Source organism: Ovis canadensis, chromosome 5 (genome assembly GCF_042477335.2).
Source record: "Ovis canadensis isolate MfBH-ARS-UI-01 breed Bighorn chromosome 5, ARS-UI_OviCan_v2, whole genome shotgun sequence".
Classification (NCBI taxonomy): domain Eukaryota; kingdom Metazoa; phylum Chordata; class Mammalia; order Artiodactyla; family Bovidae; genus Ovis; species Ovis canadensis.
In genome coordinates, this window is record NC_091249.1 from 71,245,529 (window position 1) to 71,266,763 (window position 21,235).

The window sequence follows — 21,235 nt, forward strand, 5'->3', positions numbered from 1 at the left end:
GCCTATTCACAATGCTGCCATGTAAAGAGTTCAATGGATGCAACTCTTTCTTTCCCATCCTTAACAATCATCAAATTGCCTTTTTTCCTCTCTCTTCACAATGATGAGCCTCCCTTTGTTCAGAGTCACACTGTTCTTTTTCAAAAGTTCAAGCAACTAATTTTCTTCTTTTAAGACCAGGAACGCTTCATAAGGACACACTTAGCATTTTACTCTCTCATGCTTGTCTCTCATCGCCGAGTAGGCCAAGTTGATTTCACTCAGTTCCCTCTTTTTAAATAACGTGAGTGTTATAAGACTTGAAGCTGGCCAAAGCTTATAGACTTTGCTTTGCTTACTTGGTGTCAATGTAGACAACATTCCCTTCTCCGTGCATGAGATAACAGGACATATATTCTACTCTGCCCTTCTTCTCACCCTGACACTGAATCCTGCATTAGAACCCGGAGCACCATTAACACTGACAAAAGAGAGGAGAGACTCCTTACCCCATGATTCTAGCACCACACTCAGTACTGGAAACTGGGAGGGGCATTCCTGAACAGAGAGCGGCGCTTTCATCCTTCAAACCTTGAGATAAGTCTTCAGAAAGCATCTTTATTCCTTCAAATAATGCCTTAATCAGTACAGCATAGTAAATATAAGTGTCTCTTTCCACAGCTCTTAAGTACCTTGTAATATTTCAGGAGGTGTGGTTATGAGTAACTTACTTCATAATTCTTAAGTCCTATTGTTAGAATGGGTTAATGTGTGCAATTTGGTTGTTTGTGTGAATGAAGTATGGTCAAGAGCTATGCCCAGTGCCCAGAACATAGTCAGCATCTTACAAATGGTAGTTCTTACTTTCCTTGCTCCATTAAGTCATAGCATTCTGAACGTGCCCATCACCAATGGCCAGTGTGGACCCCAAAAGACAGCTTTGAAGGGTACTTGGCCCCACAGCGTCAGGGCAGGTTGTCTGTGTGGTGGCACTCACTTGCCAACTCATTCCCTATAAAAGCTTATGCTTATTTTTTTTCCACCTTTCTTCTGTGAATCAAAGAAAAAAAGATCTCCAGTGTGTTATATACAATTTAATCAAGATTTTTATGTCCTAGTTTAACTCGACTGAGCTTTACATCCCCAAAACTTCAGGAGCTGGTTTTCTTAAGAAGCATCATGTGATAAAATTGCAGCAATATTTTCTTTACAAAAACTCCTCTGTACCCATTTATGTATTCTGTTTTGCTGATATGCTCTGTAGGCCTGTCAATACTACTTATAATAATCTTCTCATGGATGCTCAAAATGTCCTTGTCCTCTGGGGATGTTCAGAAAATTCTGGTTTTCGGAATGAAGGAAAACACAAGGAGGCTTTGCACTAATATTAAGAAGTTGGCTTATGAATAAATATACTAATATAAACATACACACATATTACCATTAAAAATGTTTCCTCTCATGGCAACTTTAAAACCAGAAGAACACATAGAAAAATGAAAACTCTCCAATAATCCTATCACCTTGAAACGACCACTCCTAACAGTGTGTACTTTCCAGTAAAATGTCTGTATTTGATGATGCATGAGTCCCATTCATTCCTTCTTTCATGTATAGATTTCCTGAGCACCACAATTTATAATTAGGGTTGCCAGACACAATCCAGGATGCACAATTAGATTTGAATTTCCTATACATAACCAGTACCTTTTGGTATATGTCCTAGTATCATACAGGACATTTTTAACTGAAATAGAAATTCAGATAATGAGTTTAAATGGGCATCTTGTATTTGCTCACTCTGGGGATCCTAATTGTAACAAAGATCCATACTGTGGAGATGCAGTGGTGAGCACAAGCAGATAGACTTGCTCACCCACACATTACCAATAACTATGAGAGGCTGCTGTTAATCAGGAGGCACATGAATATATCAACTGTGAGAAGTGCATGGAGGGTCTACGTGCACGTACAGGTTTCAGGGGAGGAAGGTCACTAATGCAGGAGCAGCAGTGTTAAGAGTGGAAGAACCTGCTGAATTAAAATCCAACCTCCCCAGCCTCCGAAGACTTGGCCCCACCCAGAGCATGGTCATCAGATAAAGGTTATGTTAGAAAGTGAAGGCTGCCATTCAGGGCTGGTATCCAAGAAAAGCAAATACATTTTTCCCTTGAGCCCCTCCCCAGGGGCCTCTAACAAAGCCCTGGCAACCCATAGCCAGGAACCAATCGCCCCAGACCTGCCCAGCACAGCAGATCCCCAGGTGGCTTTTGTTAATTGGAATTAAGCCTGCAGCTGCACACAGCTGCTCCCTCTGCTCTCCTAGCCTGGCTCTCCTGTTCCTGTGAACTCCCAAGGGTCCGCGTGTGGTTTCAGGAAATGAGGAGAGGAGATTGTATTAAGTGAAAAGGACCATTTGTCCTGGGAGTGCGAAAAGAGAGCCCTGGGAGATGGCTCAACACAGCCCCATGAATGGGTTCCCTGGAACCAGACTCCATCCTGTGTGACTCTGAGCCCTGGCACCTGTCACAGAATCAGAGACCCTGAGGACGCAGAGTGGCCTTCAGAGTCCTGGCATCAACATAATAGCTCCTATTACTTTGGGTTTTACAGATATGATGTTATGTATTCATCCCAGCAACCTATGTGGATAAAGATTGTTTTTCCCATTTTACACCTGGAGAAATGGGGCTGAGAGAGGTTAAGCCATCCCCCAGAGTCTCACAGCCAGGACTCAAACCCAGGAAACTGGACGTCAAAGCCCCTGCTCTTCCTGCTGAACTCTCCCCTCCCCTACGGATATCTTGGGAGACTCTTTTACAAAATATGTAAGGAAATTCGATTGATTTTGTTGCTCATTCTCCACACCCCACAAGAATACAAACTCCATAAGGCAGGTTTGTCCACTGCTCACTCTCCTGCTCCTTACAGTAATGGCGGCCACCTCACAGGGAGGGCTGAATAAATCTCTGTTGCATCAACAAATGAATGAACGACCAACGCGAATTAGCAGCGGGACTAGGCTTCTGGCTCCGGTGTTTTCTGGCTCTTTTCCCGTCACGCCTCTGCCACCTCTCCCGCACTCACTCACAGCCCCATATTGTCTGTTCCAGGTTCTTTGTTGGCCCTGAGGTCAGAGGGACGGGAGTTTGAATCCGTCTCACCACTTGCTAACTATGTAAATGAAGCAAGTTACATTTTGTATTTTGCTTGGTTTCTTCATCTAGAATTGGGAATGACAGCAATCATCATAGCAGAAGGTACTACTTATGAAAAAGAACATATATATATATAAAGCATCTCAGACATAGTAAATGTTTAATGGCTGCTTTAAACAAACAACTCTGAGGCCCCTCCCAGAAATGAAATGACTCCCTTCCCCCATGGCCAGAAATGATTCGAAAATTTCTCAGGTGGACAAATGTGCCTGAATATGAGCTGGTTTGGGCATTACAAAGTCTTTTGTTCTAAAAACTTAACTCAGTTTCTTTGACTATAAAATAAATGTTTTGGTATAAAATAAGAAAGTTCTAATGAAAATAATAAATATCCATATGTAATCTCTCAGAAGTAATTGTAATAGTTATCTTTATAACTATAGTTATATTTAGTTATGCTTTAACAAATTACCACAAACTTAGTGGTTTTAAACAACATGAATAGAAGTTGAGGTTAAATCTATTTTCATAGTATAATGAAACATTATTTTTTCTTTTGCCCTGCACAGTTATTTGCACTGAAAGTTCACAGACAAAACTAATCAGAACAACAACTACCTATGGAATGCAGAGATTAACTAGAAGGTAGTATGTGGAAAACAGTGATTGAGAGGTTCTATTATCTTTACTGTGGTGTTGCTCGTATGAGAGTATATATTTGTCAAAGTTCATTATATTTTACACTTAATATTTGTGCATTCACTATAAACGAATTTTCCCTCATTAAAAGAATATAAATTTTTATATTTTATAAATACAAAAATATAAATTTAAAAGAATATAAATTTAAAAACACATCTGAATGTATTATCTTACAATTTTGGAGGTTAGAAGTGCAAACTCAGTCTTAACTGAGCTAAATCCAAGTTGTCAGCCTCCTTCTGGTGGCCTTATCAGAAAATGTTTTCCTTACTTTTCCAGCATCCCGAAGCTGCCTGTGAGCCTTGGTTCCTGGCCGCTGTTGCCATCTTCAACCCTCTGACTTTCCGCCTTTCTCTTCCATCTTCTGAGGGCGCTTGTGATCTGGGCCCACCTGGTGGTGATGGTTCTCTCCTGACCTAGCTCTCTAGCCAGGCTCCTCTAAGCCTTTTTCTCAGCTAGGCCTCAACCTTGCCCTCTAAAAACTTCAACTAAACACAGGCATTGTTTCTAATAGCTCAGAGTCTCATCCTAGAATGACCCCAGCCATAAAATGCTTTGCTGAGAAAAGTCTGCCACGAAAACTTACTCTTTGTTCCCCCACCAACCCCCAAGACAGTGCTCCCTCTCTCAGCCGCTGCGGGAAGGGAGGAGCCCAACTTCCCTACGTAGCTAACAAACCAGTTGCATTTCACGTGGACCAACCCCACCTTCCCAGTTTTTGTAGGTTTTCACCTTCCTGATGCTTTTGAGCCCCAGCTCACGATCCTCCCTGTTCCCTCCTAAGCAAATCAAAGTTGAGTTCAGTTCACACTGAACTCTTCCTATTGCAACAGGATATAACTGACTAAAACGTCTCCTTATTACTTTAACCACTGTCAGCTTTGTTAACTTAGGAAGAGATATGATTAAATTAAGGACCCTGTGAAGGGGAGATAATCCTGAATTATCCAGTGTTGTCATAGGAAGAAATTGTCCTTAGATTTGGCCCTGATGAACTCAGGTAGGTGTGCAAGAATGGAGTAGTTCCTGAAGATGAACTTAGCAAAAAGCAGTGTTATTGTGTGGCCAACAGATAATAATTGTTCCATATGGTTGTTGACTGACTGACTAATGGACTAATGGCCAAGAAACTAGGTCTTTATAATGCAAACATTCATTTATTCATTTACTTTTCAGTATTAAAAGGTGGAGAAGGAAATGGCAACCCACTCCAGTACTCTTGCCTGGAAACTCCCATGGACAGAGGAGCCTGGAGGGCTGCAGTCCATGGGGTCGCTGAGGGTCAGACACGACTGAGCAACTTCACTTTCACTTTTCACTTTCATGCATTGGAGAAGAAAATGGCAACCCACTCCAGTGTTCTTGCCTGGAGAATCCCAGGGACGGGGGAGCCTGGTGGGCTACTGTCTATGGGGTTGCACAGAGTTGGACACGACTGAAGCGACTTAGCAGCAGCAGTATTAAAAGGAGTCCTTAATTACAAACAATACAAGGAGATATTAGAAAATCTAAGTTCAAGAGAGATTCATTGGAAGGATATGGGGTACCTTACATAGTTATCAGAAGTAAAGTTTGAAGAAGTAGGTCTCAGGAGGGTGAGGGCCAGAGGCAGCTCTGTGACTGTAGATGGCAGGAACTAATGGATAGGCTGTCTCAGCTGAAATGAGTCAGCTGTAGCCAATTTTCTAACCTTGCATCACCTACTCAAGGTTCAGAATCCTGGGAGGGAATCCAACTGGCCTTGCTCAGAAAATGTGCCCACCCCTTGGCAAGAAGAAAGAGTGAAATAAATAATGACTCCTAGACTGTCCACCTGAGCACTTGGTAATAATAATGTCATTCACTGAAGAGGGAAATCTGAGGAGGGACAGGTTCATTGTCAAAATAAACTCTCTCTTCCCTGTGTTAGTTTTGAGCTGCATCTCAGGTACCCAGATAGAGCTATTGAATAGATGATGAGTCTGGAGCTCAGAAAAGAAATCCAGACTCCAAGGAAAAGCCCCACAAAATACTAATATGGGAATCATTGGCTTATAGGTGCTACTTACACCAGGGATTTGAAGAAAGCACCACTGGAGAGTAATTAGATAGAAGAAAAAGGCTGAAGATTTAAGATCTAGAACATTTAATAGTTCCGATAGAGGAGAAAGACTCAGGGAACTAGAAAAGAAGGAATTGCCAAGAACCTAGCCAACAAGAGAGGAATAAATCAGGAGACTGGCAACCCAGAGTCAAGGACACTAAGTGCTTCAGAAAAGAAGGCGTATAAGCCATTGCGAGTGCTGCAGAGAAGTCAGGAAAGAGGAAACAACTGCCCACTGACTTGGGAAGATACGCATATTGTGACCTTGATAAGAGCCAACTTCAAAAGTTTAGACAAAAGACTGAAGGGAGTAACTTGATGAGAACATGGGACTGTGTAATTTTCTTTTTGGAGGGTGGAGTACAAATTGGTTTTGTTGTGTTTTGAGATTAACCCATGTTGTCACAAGTAGCAAGTATATTGCCATTTCTCTATTATAGTCCATTATATGAATATACCATGATTTATCTGTACACCTTAAAAATTATTATGCAAAACAATGTTTAAAAATTGAAGTGTAATCGATTCAGTGTGTTAATTTCAGGTGTGCATCACAGTGATTCCTGCGTATATGTGTTATTACAAATTATTGAGTATAGTTCCCTATGTTATACAGTAGGTCCTTGTTATCTGTTTTATATATAGTATATAGTAGTGTTTATTTTATTTTATTGTCGATGGATGTTTGGGTTGTTTCCAGTTTGAAACTTTTACAAATAGTTCTGCTATAAGTATGCTTGTCTGTATCTTTTGGTAAACAAAAGTACTCATATTGGGGGGCATAAACCGAGGAATTAAATCAGTGGATCCTAAGATTTATGTATGTTTACCTGGCAGTTTTCCAAAGAAGTACCAATTTATATTCACATCAGCAAGATGTAAGAATTCAGGTTGGCTTTAGATTGAATTTTCCTAGTGACCTAGAGTTTGGGCACATTTTTATATGCTTATTGGCCATTGGGAACCCTTTTTTTTTTTTAAGTGCTTGAGTGTTTTGTCCATCTTTCTATGGTTTTCTGCCTCTTTTTCTCATTGATCTATAGAAGTTATTTATATACTCTGTGGTTGGCAGTTTAGTTGCTAAGTTGTGTCCAGCTCTTTGAGACCCCAGAACTGTAGCCCACCAGACTCCTCTGTACATGGGATTTCCCAGACAAGAATGCTGGAGTTGGTTGCCATTTCCTGCTCCCGGGCATCTTCCCAACTCTGGGATCCAACCCATGTCTCCTGTGATGCAGGCAATTCTTTTATCACTGAGCCACCAGGGTTGGATATATTCTGTAAGTAAGTCCTATTGAGGATGTAAATTATTTGCCCAGTCTGTGACTTATCTTTTCATTAAAGCTTGAATTTAAATATGGTATAATTTATCAGTCTTTTCCTTTATAGGCAGTGCTTTCTATATCATATTTAGGAAATCTTTGCCCATACCAATGTGAAAATATCTCCTGTTCCCTAGAAGCTTTGTTGTTTTAGCTTTTATGCTTACATCTGTAACCCAGGATCAAGATTCATTTTTCCCCCATATGGATATCTAATTAACCCTACATCATTTATTGAAGCTTTTTCACTTTCCTTCCTGCATCATAGTGACACATTTGTTATTAGTCAAGTCATTACATATGTGTGGGTTTCTAGGCTTTGTTTTATTGATCTGTTTGTGTACCTTGACGTATTATTCACACCACCCTGAGTACTATAGCTTCAGACTGGTAAAAGAATTCAGTAACATAATTCTTATTCTTGATTAATTTGATTATGGTTGGCCCTTTCCAAATCTGTGTTGGCTTTTCAATTTGTATTTTAAAGCTGCTGGTATTTATATTGGGTTACATTGAATTTATGGATTAGTTCAGGGAGAATTAACATATATTTAAACTATTAAACCTTCCAGTTTATCAAATACACACACACATATACCTATATTTAAGATATCCCTTAATTTCTATTTTTAGTTTCAGTTTTTAGCTTAGAGTTCTAGCTTATTTGTCTTTAGATTTATTTCTAGGTATTTGATGTGTTTTGTGTGCGTGCTTAGTCACTCGGTCATGTCTGACTCTGTGACTCCAGGGATTGCAGCCAGCCAGGCTCTACAATCCATGGAATTTTCCAGGCAAGAATACTAGAGCGGGTTGCTATTTCCTACTCAAGGGATTTAATGTTTTTTACATGACTACAAACAGTAATTATCAAAATTAAATTTTCTAGTAGTTTGTTGCTTGTTTACCAAAATACAATTGACTTTCAATATTGACTTTGTGTCCAGTGACCTTGTTAAATTCTCTTATTCATTCTACCAGTAGGCCTGTTGATACTTTTGGATCTTCAAAGTTTATAATCATGTCATTAACTAACAATGACAGTTTTAGTTCTTCCTTTCCAACCTTCTTACCGTTTACTTTCATGCCCATTGCAATTGTATTGAGAAAAATGCAGAGCATAGTGCACACCCTTATGTGTTTGTCCTGATTTCACAGGGAAGGTTTTCAGGATTTCAAGATTTCATATGATAACTATGGATTTGTAGATATCCATTATCACAATGGGCTTCCTTTGTGGCTCAGTGATAAAGAATCCACCTGCAATGCGGGAGACCTGGGTTCGATCCCTGGGTTGGCTGATCTCCTTTAGAATGGACTGGTTGGATCTCCTTGCAGTCCAAGGGACTCTCAAGAGTCTTCTCCAACACCACAGTTCAAGAGCATCACTTTCTAAATATCTATTTCAGACTTGTGGTTATAAATGTAAAGTAAATCCAGTCAGCACTGTTTGTTTTTCTCCTTAGAGTTCACTTAATGGATATTTGTTGGGTTTTTGCTGCTGTTTTAAAGCGTATAGATGTGTTTAAGTTTAGTTGGGAGAGGTATCCTCACTATGACAGAATTTAAAAAATTGAAAAATGTATTTTGAAGAGGTAGACTCAAGATATAGACTCTTGGAGGAAACTTGAGGAAATCATACATGAAACCTAAGACAGTTTATATCTTTTTGCTTTTCATACTTTTCATACAGCCTAGACAGCACATTAAAAAGCAGAGACATTACTTTGTCAACAAAGGTCCGTCTAGTCAAAGCTATGGTTTTTCCAGTAGTCATGTATGAATATGAGAGTTGGACTATAAAGAAAGCTGAGCACCGAAGAATTGATGCTTTTGAACTGTGGTGTTGGAGAAGACTCTTGAGAGTCCCTTGGACTGCAAGGAGATTAAGCCAGTCAATCCTAAAGGAAATCAACCCTGAATATTGATTGGAAGGACTGATGCTGAAGCAGAAACTCCAATACTTTGGCCACCTGATGTGAAGAACTGACTTATTGGAAAAGACTCTGATGCTAGGAAAGATTGAAGGCAGGAGGAGAAGGGGACAATAGAGAATGAGATAATTGGATAGCATCACTGACTCCGTGGACATGAGTTTGAGAAGCTCCAGGAGTTGGTGATAGACAGGGAGGCCTGGCGTGCTGCAGTCCATGGGGTTGCAAAGAGTTGGACACAACTGAGCAACTGAACTGAAGACAGTTCATATTTTTGAGAGTTTATTTTTGAGGTGTTATGCTGAAATATTACATGTATGATCTCATGTATTTTCAAATACTAGTTCCTATACATTAAAAATAGTATTTGTCCCCTTATAAAGATAAGTAAACTGAAGATGAGAGGTTTGATTCCTTGCCAAACAACAAAACCAGAAAGTCATGCCAAGTCTAGATTCTAAATCCCACTCCCAAATTCTTTAAGACACTTAGTGTTAACTTATATTTTATTTTAATGTTACTTATACATATATCATTACTTTCAAAACTCTGGAATTGAAGTTTAAAAAATTACACAAGACTACACAATCAATTAAAAATTTTTCAAGAGTCTTTTAACATGATGAGTTATAATGTTAGTGAAACCAAATCACCATTTGTAACTTGATATATTCCAATTTGACATTAAAAAAAGAAAAAAAATATGCCTGCTCCTGCTTCCCTGATAGAGTTCCAAGTGCTGGATATCGAAACTGGAGATGGATGGAAAGCCGCATGAGATCAAAACATTTCTGAATGTTGGTCTAGTTTGACTGTAAACACTAGTCAGGTGAAGGGAAATGGGATGCATTAAAAATGAGAAGGGCGTGGAGGACAAAGTAAGGATCTCTGTATTTGGTAGCAGGGCTGGGACGTCCTCTTCTAGCCCTGGAATTTTGAGGCAGCTAGGTCAGTAAGGACATAAATTGCTTTTCTAGCTAAAGAGGCAAAGGAATAAACAATAGCAGGTGCCGGATGAACTTTTTTCCTCTCCACTTCATCCACTGGAGAAATCAATCAAAATACATGACTCAGCATATCCTGGAACCCTCTCAGCCCTGTCAGGGCCTGTCCAGCCACTTTTTGAATCACAGGTGGTAATTGGTGACCCATCAGTGACCCGAATTCATCCCACTTATAATGTCTCTCTGCAAGCAGTCTATAATTATCCCAAAGCACAAAAAGTGTTAACTTCTGATATTTTTTCTCCGGACCCCTGAAAAATTCTATGGGTAAGAATATAATTTAATGCTTCCCTATTATCATCTGAGCATGGGTCTTAGCTTTTCCTTTTACATGGGGGAGGGCACGAGATGTTGTTATTCCCCTTTGCTTGTTTACTGGCTAGAGTAATCTCTGAGATACTATCTCAGGAGATTCTGTAGAAGATAATAATAGTCATATTTTCCCCAGAGAAACTTCATAAATAACATCTCCAGAGCCAGTCCAGATGAGCTGATGGATCACAGAATAACATTTAAAGCTCTTTCCAGAGAGAGGTCAAAGCTGGAGGAAAATCAGCTACTACATCACGATGTCAGGAAAATAATCTGCAGTGTCTTAGGTGTGGTGTTTAAAATTCATCCACAATCTTTGTCATTAGGTAAATTATGGATTTTGGTTCATTTTCTCAGAGGCTATAGTTTATGGTTTGAATCAGGCAAGTAAGTATGTATATTACTATCTCCGAGGCTTTTATGAGTCCTTGTAATCAAAGTCAGGTCCTTCTGTCAGTTTCTAGTACAGTATCCTATACTTTTCCTTCACAGCCCTTATCATGTTTTATAACTAGGTATTTGTGCAAATATTTGTTTTGTAGATGATTAGATTTAAGAAGAAGGAAACCATGATCCTTGATTTACTCTTTTAGCCTCAGCACCTTGTATAATAAACATATAATAATTAGGTGTAAAATGGTCATTGAATAAACAAGTGTTCATCCTGTACCAAGCTATTTGGATGCTGAGGTTGTGGATGGATGGAATGAGGAAAGCATAAATTCTTCAGTGTTCAAAATGAGGAATTCAGGTCAAAAAAACAAATGGTTACAGTACAATACAAAGCAAGCATCTTTAGCTAGGTTTTTGGAGTGTTCTGTAACAGAGAAATGACTGGGTGCTCTGAAAGTACAAAGAGGATTAACATCTTATTTATATTTGGTGGGAAGAAGTTAGGAAAGACTAAAGTAGAGGATAAATGAAATCTGAGTCTTTATGTCTTCTGTGTTATGCTGTGCTTAGTCACTCAGTCATGTCCGACTCTTTGCAACGCTGTGGACTGTAGCCCGCCAGGCTCCTCTGTCCATGGGGATTCTCTAGGCAATAATATTGGAGTTGGTTGCTATGCCCTCCCCTAGGGGATCTTCTCAACCCAGGGATCAAACCCAGGTCTCCTGCATTGCAGGTGGATTCTTTACCAGCTGAGCCACCAGGGAGTGAAGCTATGTCTCCTGAGATGTACATAAAAGTTTCCTCTGGTGAAAAAGGAAGTTTTAATGAACATTTATCATAACTATTACATGGTAGTCCTCACATTCATTCTATGGACTTCCAAAAAGATCTATGTAAATTCTAAATTTTCCATGTTTATAAATTTTAGATATATGTTATTTTTTTTCTAATTTTTGGTCATACCCTACAGCATGTGGGACCATGGTTCCCCAATAGGGATTGAATACATGCACCCTGCATTGGGAGGCAGAGTCTTAACCACTGGACCACCAGGAAGTCCCTGTTGCTGCTGATGCTAAGTCGCTTCAGTTGTGTCCAACTCTGTGCGACCCTATAGACGGCAGCCCACCAGGCTCCTCTGTCCCTGGGATTCTCCAGGCAAGAATACTGGAGTGGGTTGCCATTTCCTTCTCCAAGGAAGCCCCTAGATATGTGCATTTTGAACCTGGATATACTGTACATGTAAGATATACAAGAGTGGATGAGGTCATCTATGTGTGTTTTGATGAAGGCATTTAAGGTGTTTTTTCCTTGGAGAATATTGTAAGGCTACTTATGAGACAGAGAAAAAGCATTTTATAAATTTCAAATCTTAACTCTACTGCTGGGTTTTCCTGAAGAAAACTGGACAACATATTCTAGAAAGGGAATGTGGGGAATAGGTACTCTCATAAATGCTTTGTGGGAATGAAAAATGATACACCCTCTATAGAGATAAATTTGGCAATTCAGAGTCTAAAATTACATATGCCTTTACCCTTTGTTTTAATAAACTTTATCTTAGCAAACTCACTTCTAGGAATCTACCCCAAAGTAGTTCCGGCCAAAATACAAAAAGCAAGATGCAAAGAGCTTTTCACTATTGTATCAGTAATAGCAAAAGGCTGGAAAGAACCCAAATGTCCTTCAGTAGGAAACAGGTTGAGTAAACAAGTAATATCCTTAAAATGCAGCAGTACACAGCTGAGAAAGGGAATGAGAAGTATCTCCATATACTATTAAGGTCCGTTGGCTAGTATATACCTTTAAGTGGAAAAAGCAGTGTGACCTCAAATTGATCTACAGACTCTGTCTATATCCTTATCAAAATCTCAGCTAGATTCTTTGGGAAAAAAAAATGGCAAGCTGATCTTAAAACTCATATGCAACTTCAAGGGGTCTGAAACTCAAGAAATTCAAAGGAATAGCTAAAACAGTCTCAAAAGAACAAAGTTGGAGGGCTCACACATGATTTCAAAACTTAATCCAAAGCTGCAGTAGTCAAGACAGTGTAGAAGGCGCATAATGATAAACATAAAACTGAGTTGAGAGTCTAAAAACAAACCCTTCATTTATCAGGGAGCCAAGAAAATTCAATGGACAAACAGTCTTTTCAACAAATGGTGCTGGGACAATGTGATATTCAAATGCAAAGAACCCCTACTTCACACTAACAAAAATGAACTCAAAATAGGTAGTGAACCTAAAGAACAAAAACCATAAAAATTATTATTCTAAAAAATTGGAGTAGATCTTTGTTATCTTGGATTAGGCAATAGTTTTTTAGATATGACACCAAAAGCGCAACTAATAAAAGAAAAATACAGATAAATTGGACACCATCAAAATTTAAAACTTTTGTTGTTCAAAGACATCATCAAGAAAGTTAAAAGTGGGAAAAATATTTGCAAATCGTATATCTGATAAGGGACTTGCATCTAAAATATGTAAAGGATTCTTACAACTCAATAATACAAAGAGAGATAAAACAATTGGAAAATGGACAAAAGGTTAGAATAGAATAGCATTTTGACAAAGAAGATATGCGCATGAAAAGATGTTCAACATCACTAGGCATTAGGGAGATGCAAATCAAAACCACAGTGATATACCACTTCACACCAATTAGAATGGCTACTACTTAAAAATTGGAATGTAAAAAGTGTTGGCAAGATAAGAAGTAATTAGAACCAGTGTGCATTGCTGTGGGAATGTAACATTGCAGTCACTGCGAAAAGTGGTTTGGCAGGTCCTTCAAAAGGGCTTCCCTGCTATCTCAGATGGTAAAGAATCTGCCTGTAATGCAGGAGACTGGGGTTCAATCCCTGGGTCAGGAAGATGCCCTGGAGAAGCGAATGGCTACTCGTTTCAGTATTCTTACCTTGAGAATTCCACGGACAGAGGAGCCTGGAGGGCTACAGTCCATAGGGTCACAAGGAGTCTGAGCAACTATCACTTTCACTTCTTAAAAAGTTAAACATAGAATTACCATGCAATCTAGTGAATATGCTATCCTAAGAATACGCTAAAATATTTGAAAGGGACTCAGATACTTGTACACCAATATTCACAGTGGCACTTTTCGCAGTCATCAAAAGGTAGAAACAACCCAAATGTTTGTCAACAGATGAATGGAAAAACAAATTGTGGTATATACATACAGCAGGATATTATTCAGCCTAAAAAGGGGTGAAATTCTGATAGATACTACATGAATAAACCTTGAAAACATTATGCTAAGGCTTATGAAATAAGCCTGATACAAAATTTCACTTACAAGAGATACCTAAAATAGACAAATACATACACGTAGAAACAGAGGTTACCAGGGATTGGGAGAGGGAGAATTGCAACATATCTTTTAATGGGTAGAATTCTTGTTCAGGGTGAAGAGAAAATTCTGGAAATAGGTCATGGTGATGATTACACAACATTGTGAATATATTTAATGTCACTAAATTATACACTTATGGTAAATCTTATGTTACATGTCTTTTACCACAATCAAAAAATATTTTTAGAAGTTATTAATAAATGAATGGAGGTATTAAAATGGAGAGGTATATTGGCTTTTTCTCAATATACCTGGTTTTACAGACTTGACTTTGACTTCATAAAATACATAAATATTTTATATAACTATAAAACAAAGTGAAAATTTAAAAACAATCCCTTCAAATGGAATGTATAGTGAAACAAATGAACCCAAGCCTCCATCTGGTTTTGCCGTATAACCACACAGAAATGTACTATTTCAAGGGACTTACAGTGACTTTTAGTGTAATTATGCTGTAATGACAAAAAAGAATAGCAATTGCTTAAAGTGTTTTCAGTAATGGTATTGTTGAAGGTAACATTGATATTCTATTCTGAAAGTGTTTTACATATATTATGGGATAAAGCAAACAGCATGGTGGGTAATATGTTAAAACCTTGAGAGATCTCAAAATCTTTGAGAATCAGGATTTTCAGTATGGAAGAAGGGAGTTACTGCTATAATACTGATGAGATTAAGAGTTGCTATAGTCTTGAATATAAATTGAAAATGTCACTATAAACTTATGGCACATTTACCTTCAATTATTTTTATGGTAACATATATATATTATGCATGCATGCATGCTAAGTTTCTTCAGTCATGTCCAACTCTTTGTGAGCCTATGGACGTAGCCCACCAGGCTCCTCTGTCCATGGGATTCTCCAGGGAAGAATACTGGAGTGATTTGCCATGCCCTCCTCTAGGGGGACCTTCCCAAACCAGGGATCAAACCCAAGTCTCTTAGGTCTCCTGCATTGGCAGGTAGGCTTTGTTTTTTTTAATCACTTGTGCTACCTGAGAATCATATATATATAGCTATAGCTAAGTCACTTCAGTCGTGTCTGACTCTGTGCGACCCCATAGATGGCAGCCCACCAGGCTCCCCTATCCCTGGGATTCTCCAGGCAAGAACACTGGAGTGGATTGCCATTGCCTTCTCCAATATATACACACACAATTATATATAATACTTTATATCAAGTATTTATATCTATTCCTAGCTCTGCCCATTGAAAAGACCTAGTAGTAATGACAACTCAATTGCAGCAAACAGTTTTGTCACTCAATCTGGAGGAGGAAATGTACAAAATCACCATGAATATCTTTTCATATCAGAAAGTCTTCTGATAGATTTATAGCTATCAAAACCTACGAGGGTTATTTCAAAATAAACACATGATGCAACCTGGCTACGTTCCAAAGGCCAAAAAACAGACATCAGTTTTAAGAGTGATAACATCACACCCATGATTTCATTATGATTAAAAAAAACTTACTGATTGCTTTGGGAGGATGCTAGGAAACCAAAAAGTCATTTTGAAACGTGATAAATAAAAGACCTCAGCCTTTGTTTTACCTTTCCTATATGAACCATACCTTAAGTAACCAAATAATTGATGAGATGAAAGCCTGTTTCTCTTTATAAAAGTACTCTAGCTAAAATAAAAAGGAGAAATGATAGAACTCGAATATTACAACCTCCAAGGAATCTTTGGATCTAGGCATTCAGGTGATTAGTGACTGATAACACCATGAGAAGATAGACTTATTAATTATATACCTCCTGATCTAAGTACACACCTCCACCGGTGAAGTAGTCTTGCCCCACCCCACCCAGCAACCCTGCCCAGTCAAACCTGAATCTGGCAAACCTTAAGATCTAATCACCAATTTTTGCAAAATGCAGAGATGTGAAACAGAGACAGACATGCCAGAAATGCAAACAGCAAAATTCAGACTTTGCAACTGTTTCAGCAAAAATTATTTAATTTCTTCAATAAAAAATTACTAGGAATGAAAGAAAAGAAGAGTTTGGATAAGAAAGCTTGAGAATAAACACAGGTTTCAAGGGCACATAAACCAAGGACAAAGTATGGACCTTGTCTGAATCCTTTTTAAGGACCCAAATATTCTATAAAAGATTCTTTCTAAAAGCAGACATTTATAGAATAATCAGTGATTTGTGAACACTGAGTATTTGATGAAAACTTCTAGATCATTAATATAGATTAGAAGCTGACAGGTCTGTGTTAGTTCCTTTCCTGATGAGCCAAGATAACATAAATGATTTTTTCTTTTGTTAATTGAAATATATTTGACACCGAACACTGTGCAATACTAAGTGTACCGCATGTTAACTTGGCACATTTGTGTATTGTAATATGGTTGCTGTCGTGATAATCAGCACTTCTGTCTGTCACATAATGGTCTCCTTTATCAGTGATTGAAATCACTAAGTTCTAATCTCTTAGCAAGTTTATTGATTAGCATACAATACTATTTTCTATACTCACTGTACTGTGTACTAGATTTCTGGGGCTTATTTACTTCTGGTTGCAAGAAGACAGAATATATTAGGCATATCAAGGTAGAAATATTTTTGTTGAGTTTATTAGGCCTTCTAAATATAAAAATAAAATGATATAATCTTACTATTTAGATACCTCGTTACCTTATTTTCAAAAAGATTTTATGCATATACCAGCATATGTGTGTAAATGTTCCTTTTCCTTTTGTGTTTGTATAGCCTTTTTTTTTTACTATATACTTTTATATACACTGAGCATCCATGTACTGTAATGCATCTTCCCATCATGGTATGTTTTGAAAATCTTTTCCTATCAGAATATAGATTTGCCTCATTTTTCAAAAGTTGCTGTATAATCAGTAACATGAATATACTATAATTTATTCATATGCTTTCCTATTAATGGGCATGCAAATTGTTTTTTATTTTATATAATGTCCTGTGTATCCTTACATCTTGGTGTAATTTTTCAAGTGTGTCTATCGTGAAATTTTCCAGCAGTGAAATTATAGGGTCAAATACCATATGTTTTTTTAAGAGGTGTTTCCAAATTATCCTCAAAGGCACTCTTACCAAACTACCTTCCCTCCTGAACACAAGAGTGCCCAGTTCTCCACATTCTCACTGACAGTGGCTTGCATCAAGCCTTGATCAAAGTCTTGTCACTCTGACACACTAGGTATGTAAATTCTCTCCCTCTTAAACAATACCAAAGCGAATTTAGATTCTTTTCTCAATTTAGTTCCCATGGTACCCTAGCGAGTAACCTTTCTTTCAGCTTGTTGTGCATGCTGTGGCATTTCCGTTCAAACACAAACACACATACATACACACACACCCCTAAAAAACTGGGCATAATTATTTATAAACTGTTGAAATCTGACTTTTATGAATATCAGTGTTGTCATGGCAAATTCAAAAATCTGTTTGTCTATAATATCTTATGAAAAAACCTGAACAAAATTTGGCCAACCCAATACTCAGTTCAGTTCAGATCAGTCGCACAGTTGTGTCCGACTCTTTGCGACCCCAGGAATCGCAGCACGCCAGGCCTCCCTGTCCATCACCAACTCCCGGAGTCTACCCAAACCCATGTCCATCGAGTCGGTGATGCCATCCAGCCATCTCATCCTCTGTTGCTTCCTTCTCCTCCTGCCTCCAGTCTCTCCCAGCATCGGGGTCTTTTCCAATGAATCAACTTTTCGCATGAGGTGGCCAAAGTATTGAAGTTTCAGCTTTAGCATCAGTCCTTCCAATGAACACTCAGGACTGATCTCCTTTAGAATGGACTGGTTGGATCTCTTTGCAGTCCAAGGGACATTGGTGATCTATTTGCATTATTGTTATGTATGGTGTGGTTTTAAGCTCATCATTTTTGGATGTGAATATCTAATTGTCTCAGCACCATTTTGTTAACCAGTGGTCTTTTCCTGGCATCTCAGTCAAAAATCAATTGACTGTAAAGATATATTTCTGAGCTCTTAGTTCTGTTCCATTGACCTATACCTCTCTCCTAATGCCAGTACCAAACTGTGTTGATAACTATACATTTATAGTACATCTATAAATTGGAAAGTAAAAGTCCTCTGATTTTTTTCTTCAAAATTATTTTGGCTATTCTAGGTATTTTAAATTTCTTTATAAATTTAAGAGATACATGTCCATTCATTCAAAAGCAAAAAGCCTGCTGGGAATTCGATAGGAATTGCGCTGACTTTAGATATAAATTTGAGTATAACTGACATGTCAACAATATTTGAGTCTTTTAATCTATGAACATGGAATGTTTCTCTAGTTATTTAAACCTTTAATTTCCCTAAGTGAAGTTTTGTGATTTCCCATGCACGTCTTGCTCCTCTTTGCTAAATTTACTCCTAAGTATTTTATTATTTTTGAACTTTTCTGAATGCAGTTGTATTCTTAATTTTACTTCCACTTTGCTCACTGCTTAATAGAAAAATACAGTTGATTTTTGTATATTGGCCTGGTATCCTGAAACCTTGCTATCTTGTTTATTTTGTGTGTAATTCCCTTATGACTTTCTGTATGCAGAATCACGTTGTCTGTAATTAAAGGAAGTTTCACTTCTTCCCTTCTAATATTCTTTCCTCCTTTCTCTGCTTCCTTTATCCTTCCTTCCCTCTCTCCCATCTTTCATTCCTTTCACTGGCTAGAATCTTCAGTACTATATTGAATAGAAGTGAAAGGAGGTGTTCCTGCCTTGTTTCTGATCTTAGAGGGAAGTATTCAGTCTTTCCCTATCAAGTATAATATTCACTGTAGGTTTTATTGCAGATACCCTTTGTCAGATTGAGGAAGCTCCCTTTTGTTTCAAGTTTGTTGAGAGTTTTTAATCATAAATGAATGTTGAATTTTGTCACATGTTTTTCCTGTGTCTTTTGAGATGACCATAATGTTTTGTCCAGTATTCTATTCATATGAGGCTTATATTCATTGATTTTTCAGATATTAATCCCATTTGGTCATGGTGTATAACTTTTTAAATATGTTGATGGATTTGGTTTGCTGTTTTTTTGAGGATTAAACCTGAATTGCAAGTAGAAGATGAAGAAAGGCAAAGATACACTGGCCTTCTGTTCTTTCCCCACCTTCCTCCTTTCTGACAAAAGAAAGCAGAGGTGCTTTAAAATTGTACATGTCTGAGACAGGAGGACAATAGTCTCAGGATTTAAAAGCAAGAGCATTGAGAGTAAGCATGAGGTTACCATCCTAGGAGGACTCAATTAATTTGTAGGGTCGTTTTATGGACCACAAGGAACACCACATGAAGGCGGAGTATGGAAAGTTAGAGTGGGTCTTCCTGATAAACATCCTTTTTAATCACCTTCTATAGGATTCATGAAAAAATTTCCATCCAACATTGATGAAGCATCAGAAACTGTGTGTCCAGATATAATTAATCAACTTGGACAGCTCTTTATGATCTTACCAATATATTTGAGTCCTTCCTACCCCAGTTGTTGGCCTACTGCAACCTCATAGATCCTCTCAATGGTGATGCTGCAGCTACGTACCTCCATCTACCGGAAGAATACAAGCAGAAAATTAAAGAGTGCATCCAGAAATATGCAATGGAGGGGGCACTGAAAGAGCAGGAAGAGGGCACCAGAGGCAGCTTTTTGGAGAGTTCTATGTCTGACTTTTCGGAAGATGAGGCCCAGGACGTGAAGCTGTAGTAGAAAAGCACCTGCTTTTCAGAAAGGCTATTATTTCCTAACCATATGAAGCAGACTATAATATTCATATTTAAACAAAGCAATTTCTTATCACTAAACAAGGTTTTATCCATAATAGCATTTATATATATATATATATATATATATATATATATATATATATATATATATATAATGTATCACCCTTTAGATCTTGATTTCTTGGTCATTTCTCAACCTGAGGTGCATAGCATATTCCCACATTCCATTTTGGCAGCAATATGTGGTCCATATGCATGCATTCATAAGTCCATTTGACCATGTCAGCCTGTGTGCAACTGAACTGTCAAAAGGAATAACTGCTCAGATAGGCATGAGTCAAAACAACAGGAAAAAGTTGCTTCTTTCATTGATGATTCCAAAGAAACAAACCAAAACCAACTAGCTTTTGGACGTGAAGACAAAGTAGGGCTTTTTCAAAACGGAAAGGAGAGAATTGGGGAGGAAAAGGCCTGCTGTGGGAGCATTTAGAGCCAGCCACATCAGGATCAAAGCTGCTGCTTCCTGCGCACCCTAGGTGGGCCCACTTCTGTGGAGTGACAGTATAAAAACAGGGAGCTCACTGGAGCACTGAAACTTAAAACAACTTTCTCGACTTGGATTTTAAGTACATTTCTATACGTAGATTCCTGCCCCTCTTGCTACCAGGCCCTGTAGCCACAAGTGTTTGTGTTTTGTTTTTGTTTTGCTTTGGAGCCTTTTGGAAATATTTTCTGAATCTGATTCTTTTTCTTGGGGATAGAACTTGTGTTCCAGACTATTTTTTGAGAGGCTAGGACAGGAAGAGAAAAGTGACTGGCAAGAGGTTTCTTCTCATCTGGCAGAGTCCCACTCTCATTGTGCTGTTGGCCACTGTGAGACCGTTGCCCTGGACTAATAAGGGTGGTTGTGGGGGTTTTGTTTTGAGGGCTGGGGGTTGTTGTTGGTTGTTGGTTTTTTGTTTTTTTGTTTTTTTTTGGTATGTGTGCATCGTGCTGAGGTTGCACATTTAATCTTCACCTTCCACGAGCTTGCTCCCCTTTGGGCAGCCTCTCAGTGGACCATTAGACTCGGGAAGAAGACCCTGCTGGTGCTGTGCCTTGGGTCCTGTCGCTCATGTTTTGACTGTGTGTTCCCTTCTGCTGCTCTTGGCTGAAGTCTCTTTTTTTTAATTTTTATTTTTACTTTATTTTACTTTACAATATTGTATTGCTTTTGCCATACATTGACATGAATCTGCCACGGGTGTAC

At 38.4% G+C, this 21,235-nt stretch overlaps 1 protein-coding gene and 1 pseudogene across 1 annotated transcript in view; both read left to right on the plus strand.

The window, feature by feature from the left end:
* Positions 1–21,235, plus strand: part of STK32A (serine/threonine kinase 32A) — a 133,692-nt gene that overhangs the window by 43,718 nt on the left and 68,739 nt on the right. The gene's annotated exons all lie outside the window — the stretch shown is intronic.
* On the plus strand, positions 794–19,966 carry LOC138440608 (ubiquitin-conjugating enzyme E2 H pseudogene; annotated as a pseudogene).